At 46.7% G+C, this 13,023-nt stretch overlaps 1 pseudogene; it reads right to left on the bottom strand.

Annotated features, from left to right (window-relative positions):
• Positions 1–2,117: 2,117 nt before the first annotated feature.
• Positions 2,118–13,023, bottom strand: part of LOC116096965 — a 12,292-nt pseudogene continuing 1,386 nt past the window's right edge.

Genomic DNA, 13,023 nt, shown 5'->3' with positions numbered 1-13,023 from the left:
ATCCACATGATACTCGTCTTTCTCTGCTTGCCTATTTTCTGTTAGCACAGTGTCTTTGGGGTTCGGCCATGTTGTACCACATATCAGGGTTTCATTTCCAGGCCAAATAATAGCACTTGTATATACACAGCACATTTCCCAGGTCCATTCACCCATCAGTAGACGCTGGACAGTTATGGAAAGCACTGCTGTGAGCACTGAGAAGTATCCCAGGTGAGTTTCTGCTTCCGGGTCTTTCAATCAAATATTCAGAGCTGGGATAACTAGGTCATCTAGTCAAGCCATGTTTACTTTTTAGATGACTCTCCATTTTGCTTTGCACAGCAGTTGAACTATTTTAGATCTATACCAGCAATGTGCCAGGGTTCTCATTTCTCCGCATCATTGCCAACACTTGGTTATCTTTGCTTTGTTTGAAGCAGGAGTCTTAACTCCAAAGCCCCAACTTCCTAAGTAGCTGCCATTACAGATACGTGTCACCTATCACATAGGGTTTATTGTCTTCTGGGGTCTTGTTTTGTTTTATTTATTCAACTGTAGCCACTCTCTTATAGCTGTAAAATGGAGTTTGTTGTGAATTTGACTTCCCTAATAATGAACTAGACTTGACATCTAACCTGCTTTTTAAAATCGAGAATTAGTATAACATGTTTGTCTAGGATATTCACGAGTTTTGGGTACAAAAGGTAAAAACCTCCATAACCCAACAGAGGAGCTGGGGCAGGGCATGTGAGCCTGCAGTCCCAGCCACTTGGGAGGCTGAGTTGGAAGGATTGCTTGAGCCTAGGATTTTAAGGCCAGCCCAGGCCACACAATTAAAAGCCCAGTGGAGGGGATTATTTTTAAGCTATTGTGCTGTGCTGGGTGTGCTTGGATTCACCGGGATGGCTGTGCTCTGAGGCCCTGCAGGCTCCTGCTGAAGGAAAGTGAGGGGGGGATATCTCCCCCCTCCCCATCCAGGACACAGTGAAACTCACTTCATCTACAATGGCCAGAGCCTTTCTACAGAGGGGGGACTATTTGCCGTTCGTTTCCATCTTTCAGTTCAATGTGTTTCATGGGTCACATGATCTCCGATTACGAAGGTGACACTCAGGACAATTTTTATGGCAAATTGAATCCCAAATTACAAACCCCTGAAGGGGTCTGCATTAATAATGGGCCTTAAGAGCATCAGTAGGGGGCCTGAGCTGGGTTCCAGCGCAATGAAATGCAGTTGCTAATGTAGCATTTCAGGAAGACACACACAGGAGTGTGTTATTAAGACGTGAGCAATGTCTTCCCCTTTCAGACAAGGATGTTCGCATTACCATAGACACCCACCGGATTGCAGAATAATGAAGACAGAATTATTTTTGCTTGAATTGGGATTTCCCTGTGGCTGAGTTAAGAAGCATGACCCACCACCAGTGAATTGGAATGACTTTCCTTAAGGATCAGTCACTCTGATAGCTTTATTTGCGCTCCAGGCATTGTGGGGGCTTTACTTTGCCATCACAGGAGCCAGCGCCTCTGGTACATGTGTTGGGGGAGCTTGCCTGGGTGGTGAATGGGTAAAGACCATAGCAAATCTGCACACACAGCAAACACATCTCTAAGAGAGGTCAGGATTTGAATGCATCTGTGCAGGGCAACATGGTGTTACGGGTCAGAAGGCACTGTTCAAGAAGGTAGAGTCTGAGCTTGTGAGAGGCTCGGTCGGTAAAGTTGCTGGCCATATAAGTCTGATGACCTGAATTCCATCCCTGGAAATCATGTGTTGGGATGGGAGAACCAGCTCCTGACAGTTGTCCTACTGCGTGCTACAGTCACCAGGAGCCTGGGTTGGGGGGGGGGGCGCTTTTACATTCTTTACCATGTGACACATGGATTCTTAGGTTGGTTTGAGGAGCACTGACTTTGGCACATTGCACATTGCAAATCTGAGAAAGCAAAACAAAATAGAAGCAGAAGAAAGCTAGCAAAAGTTGCATTGCCTGCACGCAGTCATGGGACTTCACTGGGGGTTTATTTTCTACATACATGCAGAACACATCTTTTTTCTTGTTAACACAACACTTATTGATACTATTTGTACAGTAAAGTAGGTTAAATGTGAGTATTTTGATAGCCTAGGTTCACCATCTTGACATGTACATAGGTACTCTCTTTACAAAGGGACATTTCTCTTTGGCATCCAGTAGGCAAATAATGGCATGAACCCGTGAGGAGGTGGTTTGTGTGAACTGGGTAGTTTCTTGGCTACCAGACCCAGAGCCATGGTTACTAAATGCTTTCACTGGTTGCCGAAGAGCCGAGGGAGATGGTGCTGCAGGGGAGTGGAACTGGCCTGGAGAGGGTATGGCTGAAGCGTGAGGCTGCATTCGAGGTATTCCTCCATGTGGCACTTGAAAACTGGAGTCACTTCTACCGCTTTTCACGGAGTCAACCTGTGTGCTCGACATTCGGGATAGGTTTGGAAGACGGCATCTAAGTTTTTCTTCATTTTTAACTTTGTGTGTCTGTGAATCTGAGGGGTGGGCCTTGGAGGGAAAAGCGTGGCTGCTGCAAGCAGCTAATCATAGGCTGTGGGATGTTCTACTGTATTCTATTCCCCGGGCGGAAGACCGTGACCGAGGTGAATTTCGAGGCGACTGCTTAGGAGATAGTCGGGGTGAATTTCGTGGGGATGGAGAAAACCTATTAACGGCAAGGTACACCGCATGTTGCATACTATCATCTTCACCATCCAAGCTCTGAGCATCTAGTTCCTGATCGCTAAAGGTGCCCCACCTGGTAGAATTACAAGAGGAACCGGAACTGCGGCAAGAAGTGGTGGCTGCATATTCTTGCCGGAGACTTTTCTTCCTGCATCCGGGCTAGAATCTCCACATCAGTTACATCATTTAGCTTATAGTTGGATCCAGTCAAATCTTCATCTAATTCTGAAGCACTTGACTTACTATCTATAGAGGACTGAGGACTGAGGGTTGAGTACAGTTTCTATCTGACGAACTTTTGAAGTTACCTGAATTTCCAGGAAGTATAAGCTGCTTGACTATGGGAGGTCACACTGGTGTAGAAGATGGAGAGTTGAAGCCACTGCTGTAAAGGCTACTGGCATTTGGACTCTAAGGACTTGAATAACTCAGAGTTGAAGAGATTATTGTATACATTTGGCCTCTGGAGAGCTGACATAGTTTGATCAAGTTTGTGGATAAGGGACTTTTTAGCACACCCCACATCAGGACTTGGGTAATCCAAAACTTGCCTGTACCAAACTAATGGACTAACAGATTTCTGCATTGGTGTGAGGTTTTTCTTTGATGATGAGTACAACCAGCTCTCCTCTTCCTCCTCCCAGTCTGACAAGCGCTCTCACTCTTCGGGGGCCACAGAGGCTCTATCTTGTCCAGTCCAGCAAGCCGTACTAGCAAGGAGGTGGCGTCCTGCAGGTCTTCACTGCTGATCTGTCACGGGCCAGAGCCCACCCTGCCGCTGGCCTTGGCACCTAGGTCCAGTGGGAAACTCCGCCAGAACACATTTTAAAATTAACATTAAAAATTAAATAACATCCAGCTCTTTGGTTTTCTCTTTTATGTTACTTTTTATCCAATAATTTATTTTTTTTACTCATGTTACAACATTTACTCTATATGTACATGTGTGAGTGTGTACGTGTATGTGTGTGTGTGTATGTGTGTGTGTGTGTGTGTGTGTGTGTGTAAATAAACAAACAAAAAGGCACACAAACAAAAAAGGTTACAGGGCATCCTGCAGGACTCAGTTCTTTGCAGTAGGTTCTGGGGATCAGACTCAGGTTGCCATCTTAGCAGCAAGTGCCCACTGAGCCATCTTGCCAGCCCCTGGTATACTTCAAAGACTTCTCCCTGCTCCCTGACAGGTGAATTCATCAGCCACTGAAAAGTACCTCAAAGATCTGTTCTTTGCAAGATGAGGCACTAGGAACTGGGGAAGCATCCTGTGTCTCTGACCAGTCAGAGCTTCTTGCGCAGCTGTGGAGACACATCCCAGGGTGAGAAAGAGAGAGCAGCACTGATGGTGAATGTATAATGGGTGGGAGTTCCCCACTCTCCCCCCAGGACAAGGACAGTTGGAGCTGTGTTAGTTGCATTTCTATTACTGAGCTAAATATCATAACTGCCTTAGTTAGGGTTTCTATGGCTGCGATGAAACACTATGACCAAAAAGCAAGTTAGGGAGGAGAGGGTTTTTTGGCTTATGCTTCCATATTTCTGTTTATTATTGAAGGAAGTCAGGATAGGGACTCACACAGGACAGGATCCTAGAGTCAGGAGCTGGTGCAGAAGTCATGACTTCTTCTAATGGCTTACTCAGGCTGTCTCCTTATAGGATCCAGAAACACTAGCCCAGAGATGGCACCAACCACAAAGGGCTGGGCTCTCCTCCATTGACCAGTAGTTGATAAAATGCCTTACAGCCGGATCTCATGGAGGTGTTTCCTCAACTGAAGTTCCTTCCTCTCTTACAGGTCTAGTTTGTGTCAAGTTGACATGCAAAACCAGCCAGCACAATGACCAAGGCCACTTACTGAAGGAGGGCTTTATTTTGGTTTTTTGGTTCCATCACAATGGGGGAAGCCTGGTAGCAGGCACCAGGCATGGTAGCAAGAACATCTCAAAACACAAGCAAGAAACAGAGAGAAAAATGCAAGATGGCACACGTCTTCAAACTCTCAGAACTTCCAGTGACAGGCCACACTTGCAAAGCCTCCCCACACAGGGCCACCAACTGGGAACCAAGCATTCAAATGCTCTAGTCTGTGAGAACATTAACCATTCAAACTACCACTCTCTCTTATAGAGAGTCCTCACTGAAGACCCCTCAAAGGGGTACTTGACAGGTGAAGAAGCAAATAAAGAACTAGGTCAAACGCTGTCCCCTCTGTCTTAGTCAGGGTTTCTATTCCTGCACAAACATCATGACCAAGAAGCAAGTTGGGGAGGAAAGGGTTTATTCAGCTTACTTCCACATGGCTGTGGATCACCAGAGGAAGTCAGAACTGGAACTCAAGCAGGTTAGGAAGCAGGAGCTGATGCAGAGGCCATGGAGGGATGTACCTTCCTGGCTTGCTTCTCCTGGCTTGCTCAGCCTGCTCTCTTATAGAACCCAAGACTTCCAGCCCAGGGATAGCACCACCCACAAGGGGCCCTACCCCCTTGATCACTAATTGAGAAAATGCCCCACAGCTGGGTCTCATGGAGGCACTTCCCCAACTGAAGCTCCCTTCTCTGTGATAACTCCAGCCTGTGTCAAGTTGGCACACAAAGCCAGCCAAGTACACCTTCTAAATCCATTTGTTGAAGCCCTGACTGTGGATACTTCCAGATTTACCTTTGCTGGGAGAAGGGAAGTTTAGTGTTTAATTAAATGCAAAGCTGACCAATAGCATGAGTCCTCTCCAATCTGATGGGCATCCTTCTAAGCAGCAATGGCCTGAACACAAACACTGCATGTTGTGAGAAAGGACAGTGTGACAAGACAACAAGAAGGTGGCCACTGCCAGACAGTGAGTGCATCGTGAGAGAAGCCCAGACCAGCCAGCACCTTCATCCTGGACTTCCAGCCCCCACACTGTAGAGAAATCAATTTCTACACTGCCTTTTTTAAAGGCTGAAAGCCCAATTAACTATATTAGACTGTGTTATTTACTTCTGTGTATCTGTGAAAAAACACTGACCAAAAACACCTGGGAGAGGAAAAGGTTTATTTCTGCTTACTTCTTAGAGTCCATATTGAAGGGAAACCAAGGCAGGAACTCAAGGCGGGAACCTGGAGGCAGCACAAAAGTAGAGACCATGGAGGGACACTTCATGCTGGCTTGTTTCCCATGGCCTACTCAGTTTGTCTTATTACACACCCCAGAACCACCTACCTGCCCATGTACCCATCACCACCTACAGTGAGGTGATGTCTTAGTTAGGGTTTTACTGCTCTTAACAGACACCATGACCAAGACAAGTCTTATAAAAGACAACATTTGATTGCAGCTGGCTTACAGGTTGAGAGGTTCAGTCCAGTATCATCAAGGTGGGAGCATGGCAGCATCCAGGCAGGCATGCTGCAGGCAGAGCTGAGAGTTCTACATCTTCATCTGAAGGCTGCTAGCATAATACTGACTTCCAGGCAGCTAGGATGAGGGTCTTAAAGCCCATGCCCACAGTGATACACCTACTCCAACAGGACCACACCTCCTAATAAGCCACTCCCTGGGCCAATCATTTACAAACCATCACAGCTGGGTGCTCTCACACCAATCATCAATCAAGGAAGTGCCCCAAGCCTACAAGCCAGCCTAATGGAGGCATTTTCTCAACTGAAGTCCCCTCTTCCCAGATGACCATGAAAAAAGTAAAAATAAAAAATTAACAAGCGAACAAACTAATACTGACCACCATATCTATTTGGATTCTTTTTTAAATCCTCAAAATTATAGAAAAGTTGCAAATAAAAGACATCTTTTCCCCTTAACTTTTTGAATAAATTGCTGGACTGCTTCAAGTTCCTGGGGGTTTCCTACTGGCCAGCCAAAGACTCCAAATGAGCCAAATGGCCTAGGCTCAGCACAGGGAATTGATGCAAATTATTTGAAAGGAAATGAAAATACAGGTACTGAAGAGTGAGGGGCTGGGGGATACAGGAGGAGTGAGTAGGTCATGTGATAACTTGTCCACTCTCTGCCAAACACTTGCAACCTTGGAGAAATCGCCTCCATGCTCCTAGGAGTCGAGTCTCAGCTCCTTCCAACTGGACCATTTGTGATTCCATGTCTGAGGGGATTTATTTGCTCATTTGTTTGAGACAAGATCGGATGCAGCTGAAGGTGGATGTGGACTCACTATGTACCCAAAGATGTCCATGAACTTCTTCCTGCCTACACCTAGGAGGCCCTGGGTTACAGGCATATAGCACCATGCCTGGTTTATGTGTTGCTATGGGTGGAAGTAAGGCTTTGTGGATGCTGGGCAAGCATCTACGTTCTGTCCTGTCTACCACGGGATTGAGGGTAAAACCTCTTCAGCCCTAATGGAAGCTCCAGCTTGCCAGCTCTCTACACTCTGGCTCCATCTCTCATCTTTTGGTAGCGTCCTCCAGCTCTTGCAGGCCTGTCTCTTCCTCCACATGCCTGGGAAGCTTCATCCCTTCTCCCAGACCTGTCCTCCACATCCTCCTCTGTGCTGCTGAACACCTGCCCCAGCCCTGGAAGCTGAGCCCATGAACTTAGCGTTCTCCTCCATGGGCTCCAAGCCTTTGGAGAAGGAGCCTGGGTCTTCCCTCTCAGTCACCACAGATACTGACTCCAAGGGAGCTCTGAGCAGGTCATCGGTGGATTCATATTCTTTAAGCAGTGGGCACCACATGAGTCTCTATGGGTATTTGAAGAATGACCCTGCCTCTGAGATACTCTCAGGCCAGTAGGGGACAGGTGACACACAGTCCCCGTGACTACAGGGGATGGCCGAGGGGGTAACCGAGTTCTCAGGAGAGGCAGCTTTCAAAATGGATCTTCATCCGTAAAGCCAAGGTGGCTCCATACAGGGCTTTGCTATCACTGCTGTGTCTTGCCAGGGACAGGAACTGAAAAAAACGTTTCTGCCCAAGAAGAGTTTGGACAGTGACTGTCTCATTCACTGTTGATTCCTCACTTCCGGAACATTGCTTGACACATGGCAGGGATTGCTAACACTTGAGCAAAGAGCATGAGTAGCTGAAGTGCATCCCCCTCCTGCTGTTTCCAGAGCTCTCTCCCACCTCCCTTTCCTCCCTCCCACTCTCCCTACACTAAGCTCCAGCCAGCCCTTCCCTGCTGTCAGTGCTCAGGATCAAAGACTGGGCAAGTCAGAGCCTCCACCCTAGAGTCCACCCTCATATGTCTTCCCTCAAAGGCACAGGTCAGTTGAAGTGGGGCCAAGGCAGGGTATGACCGGGGATCAGCTGCCCTCAGGACCTATTTATGCTCCTGTCAGCTCAAACAAGGCTCCTGCGTTTTCACTTTGCTATTCTTAAGAAGCTTCGAGGGCTTTAATAAGGACCTCAGAGACACCCTCCTTTGCAAGCAGAAGAGCAGTTCAGGTGCAGTAATTAGGGTCCGTGCAGTGGCCATGCAGGTGGAGAGTCCTAATGAGGGCTTTCCTTTTGTCCCCCCTTCCTTTCTGGGCTCTCCCAGGGGGAGTTTTTACTCGAGAAAGAGCAGATCCACTGTCAGGGAAGGGAAGTCCTGTATTAGTCAAGGGTCCCCAGAGAAGCACAACCAATAGAATGCATATGTACAGAGCAGGGAGACAGTGACCCTGCACTTAATAAATCGACATGTACAGGAGTTGGGGACGGGCCATGGCTCAGAGGCTGAGATGCCAGTCAGTGACTAAACAGGTGCTTACCATGGGCAAGGTCTAGACCTCCACCTCCAGCAGCACACAAATAAAGAAAATTACAGCAGAAGATTGTCCCCCAACCCTGAGACGGACATCGATGGAGGCGGGGGCGGCGGGGGACGAGTCATAGCACTGATAACTGCAAACACGTTGCCACAGAAACCGATGTTTTTCCTCCTCCCTGAGCCCCTTGAGTCTTAGTCATCCCCATGGCTAGGAGCACAGTTGTCTCTGACATATACATTTCCTTTTCAAATGTTTCATAAAGCAATCCTGCACCCCACATCAAACCTGTAACCCTGATGGTGAATAGGTGGCAAGGGGTAGGAGGTCAGGATAAGGGGGTGTCCTCTCCATCCCTGACCACAGGTCATGCCCCGGGAGTGAAGGGGTCAAATGAGAATGAGGAGTGTCACTTAAGTCAGCATTCCAAGATTCTAGAAGGGGAAATTCACAGCGCAGGAAACCCCACAGGTGGTGGGAAACTTTAGTGATGATAAATCTATAGTTTCTAAGAGAGTATCAATTAGAGACTGAACCCACGCCAAAGTTCTTGGGCAGGACACTTCTTCTGTCCCAAGAGTCAAAACATCCCTTCTCAGGTGCAGGAAACATCGTAGGACTATCTTTGCTTATCAGTCATGGAAGTTGCCACACAAGGGGCTCCAGAGCCTTTTGCTTCTCCCAGGCAGGTTTGCGTTGAATATTGATTCAAAACTGCATATGCATAGGGTGGAACACTCTAAAGTATACTGAGCCAGACATTAGCTACATTTACCTGGATCCTTACAATCCTATCCGTTCAATACCACCATTTCTGTCTTCTTGATGGGGACCCAGAGATGAAGTCCCAAGCTAGGACAGAGCACACCCACGTCACCTAGCTTCCCCAACACCTTGCTTCTACTCTTTTCCCAGGGAAAGCTCAACAAGCAATCTCAGGGAACCATTGGGTATATTCAACTCCCCAGAGCAGGAGCCCTGTTCCTTGAGTGCAGAGCTGCCCTTTCTGTTCTCAGATAGACAGAGAGATGTGAATTGGCACAGGGGTTAAAGACCACAGTTTATCATACAGAGTTTGAGGCAAGGAGCTCCTGTTTGTTTCTTGTGTTGCTGTAGGAACCAAAAAGGGAATCTTCTCGTGGTGAGGAGTCGAGGATTTATAACTCTGTCACCCCTTGTCACTCAGCACTGGGACAAGCAGGATTGAAGGAATGAGTGGATCCTGAGGACCAGAGCAGGCCCTGAAGGCTCTTTCCAGCTTAACAGGAAGAAAAATGGCTTTAGAGTATAAAACAAACAAACTAACAAAACAAAACACAGCAAACCCAACAAACTTTCAGCCATTCTTTACAAAAGGCTCAGAAGAAAGGATCTAGATTCATTGACTCCAGAGACTTATCATGACTTACGATCTGCAGGTATCTGTGCAAGAAACCAAACACTAAACCTAACCATAACCCTAACCCTAACCCTAACCCTAACCCTAAACCAAACACTAACCAAACCCAAACCGTAACCCTAACCATAAACCAAACCAAAACTCAAACACTAACACTAACCCTAACCAAACCCTAACCAAAACCCTAACCCTAACCCTAACCCTAAACCTAACATAACCCTACCTCTAACCCTAACCTAACCCTAACGCAAACAAAGCCCTAACACTAACCCTAACCCTAACCCTAACCTAACCCTAACCCTAACCTAACCCTAACCCAAACCCTAACCAAACCCAAATACTAACCCTAACCATAAACTAAACCAAAACTCAAACCCTAACCCTAACCCTAACCCTAAACAAACCCTAACCAAAACCCTAACCCTAACCCTAACCCTAACATAACCCTACCTCTAACCCTAACCTAACCCTAACACAAACCTTAACCCTGACACTAACCTTAACCCTAACTCTAACCCTAACCCGAACAAATCCCTAACCCTAACCTAACCCTAACCGTAACCTAACCCTAACCCTAACCCAAACAAATCCCTAACCCTAACCCTAACCCTAACCAAAACCCTAACCAAACCCAAACCCTAACACTAACCATAAACCAAACCAAAACTCAAACACTAACCCTAACCCTAACCCAAACCCTAACCAAACCCAAACCCAAACCCTAACCCTAACCCTAACCCAAACAAAGCCCTAACCCTAACCCTAACCTTAACCCAAACTCTAAACCTAACCCAAACACGAATCCTAATCCTAACTCTGACCCAAACCCTGTTAACACAAACACAAACCAAAAGCCTAACCCTAACCCTAGCCATAATTTTAAACCTAACCTTAAACCTAAAGCTAATCATAGTCATAATTCTGACCCTAACCTTAACCCTAGCTCTAACCCTAGCCCTATCTATACTTCAGAAGTCCCTACAGAAAAACTTTCAGATTTTGTTGCTGCTAGAGTTTAGATATTACATGCCCACTCCTAGGTTGTGTGGTTAAGGGCTTGGTCCCCAACCTGGCACTCTTAGGAGATCTTTAAGAGGTGGGACCTATTCCAAGCTTCTGAGCTAATATCCACTTATCAGTGAGTGCATAGCACATGTGTGTTCTTTCGTGATTGGGTTGCCTCATTCAGGATGATATTCTCCAGATCCATCCATTTCCCTAAGAATTTCATAAATTCATTGTTTTTAATAGCTCCATTGTGTAAGTGTACCATATTTCCTGTATCCATTCCTCTGTTGAAGGACAGTAAAGTGCTGGTCACATAGGCACAAGGACCTGAGTCTGATCCCAGAACCAACCCATGCTTTAAAAAAGCCAGGTATGGTGGTATGTGCTTGTAAGGGAAGCAATGGGGAGGTGGAGACAGGTGGATTCTCAAGGCTTGCTGGAGGGCCTAGTCTAATCAGCAATCCAGGCCAGAAAGAAATTCTGGCTCAAAAAAATGAACACCATCTAAAGTTGACTTCTGGCTTCCACACTGAGGTTACACACATATGTACCCCATACACAGACACACACACACATAAATACAGACACACACACAAACATACAGACACACACATACACACACAAACACAAACATACAGACACAGACACACACAAACATACAGACACACACATACACAAACATACAGACATAGACACGTAGATACATATGAAGTGGAAACTTAAGGGTTCTTTGGAGAGTCAGTTGGGTTGGACGGTGTTTGCTGGGGCAAACACGTGAAGGAGTGTTGTCCTGAAGTGGATACAGGCGAAAAACCAAAGCATATTTGTGAGGGAACATTTCACTGAAGCAGACACAGGAGAGAGGATGTTCTGCTAAAGCAAGCACATGAAAGAACATGTGACGAAGGATTCTTTGCTAATGACATGCATGTATTGGTCCGCTTTACATTGCATAGTTGAGCTGCATTTGTTGGGACTCCATAGAGAGAAATGCACCAAAAAACTCCTGGTGGCACACTGCAGTTTCTTGCCGATTCCACAGACTCAGGCTGATTGGCAAAGTGACATCAGCAGAGGATACGTGATGTTTGGAGTGCGTCTAAAAAGGACTCCACAGAGTGACAGAGAGCTTGGCTTGCTGGTACAGCTAGCTGTGCAAGGCTGGTGGGTATCACATCTTCACTGATCTTTGTTTTCCTGAGAGAGGCACAGCTGAGAACTCCTGGCATTTCTGCTGGTTCCTCCTGCTGACTCATGCCAGGGCTGAGGCCTGGCTGTCTCTGCTGTGCAGTGCCACTGCTGCTCACTCATGTTGGCTATCCCGACTCTACCGAACTGGACTGCTGGTGGATCCGTGAAGTGTTTGCGAGCAGATGGAGCTGCTGCTGCTAACCTGTGAACTGAACTGCTGATTTCCTGACAACACAGATAAAATTTGCTCCAAAAATCATTTCTAAACAGGTAAACAGGTCCACTTCCCTCAGTATCCCTTCTTTTCCACTACCTCTACTGGGTGGTGGGCTAAAAGGAAGGTTAAAGTATTTAAGAACCATCATTAAAAGTAGGCTTTGAAAAAATTAGTCACACACACACACACACACACACACACACACAATGTGGATACCAAGCTAGAGGCTGTGACAGCACAACAGCCAAAGACATCTTGCTTCTGGTGACCATACCCATTCTCCTCACCAACCTACCTCCTGGGAAATGAGAGATAGGGTCTTAATGGTGGAACGAGAGGGCTGGGCCATCACGTACATGCCCCATGTTCTCTGTTCTCCCAAGGGAGTGATTGGCACACAGCATCAGTCCTTGAGCTTCCAGAGATGTTATTACTATGAACCCTGATTTTTTTTTTCTTTTAAACATGAGTTCTTCTTTAATGACCCATAGGAAGGTCTTATCTAAGATCTGAGAAAAAAAACCAGGAGTCTTAGAGACCCACAGTGTGGCAAGATTGTTGGAGCAGTGACAGGGATGCAGCGCATTCCTGGGCAGAAGCAAGAGCATGTGTTTGTTTGTTGTTGGCCACTCAGTCTGACCCTTAGACACTGGTGCACCCTTAATGACTGAAGGTGCCCATTGCTGTCTGTGTTGGAGAGAAAGAGGCAGGGGGCAGGGACTGCCCTAGGAGATGTACATTCCGGATCTTCTCTGTCTTTCTCTCTCTCTCTCTCTCTCTCTCTCTCTCTCTCTCTCTCTCTCTCTCTC

Source organism: Mastomys coucha, unplaced genomic scaffold, assembly GCF_008632895.1.
Source record: "Mastomys coucha isolate ucsf_1 unplaced genomic scaffold, UCSF_Mcou_1 pScaffold1, whole genome shotgun sequence".
In the NCBI taxonomy this organism is placed as follows: Eukaryota; Metazoa; Chordata; class Mammalia; order Rodentia; family Muridae; genus Mastomys; species Mastomys coucha.
Note: the sequence above shows the minus strand (reverse complement) of the source record. Positions and strands in the feature narration are given on the sequence as shown.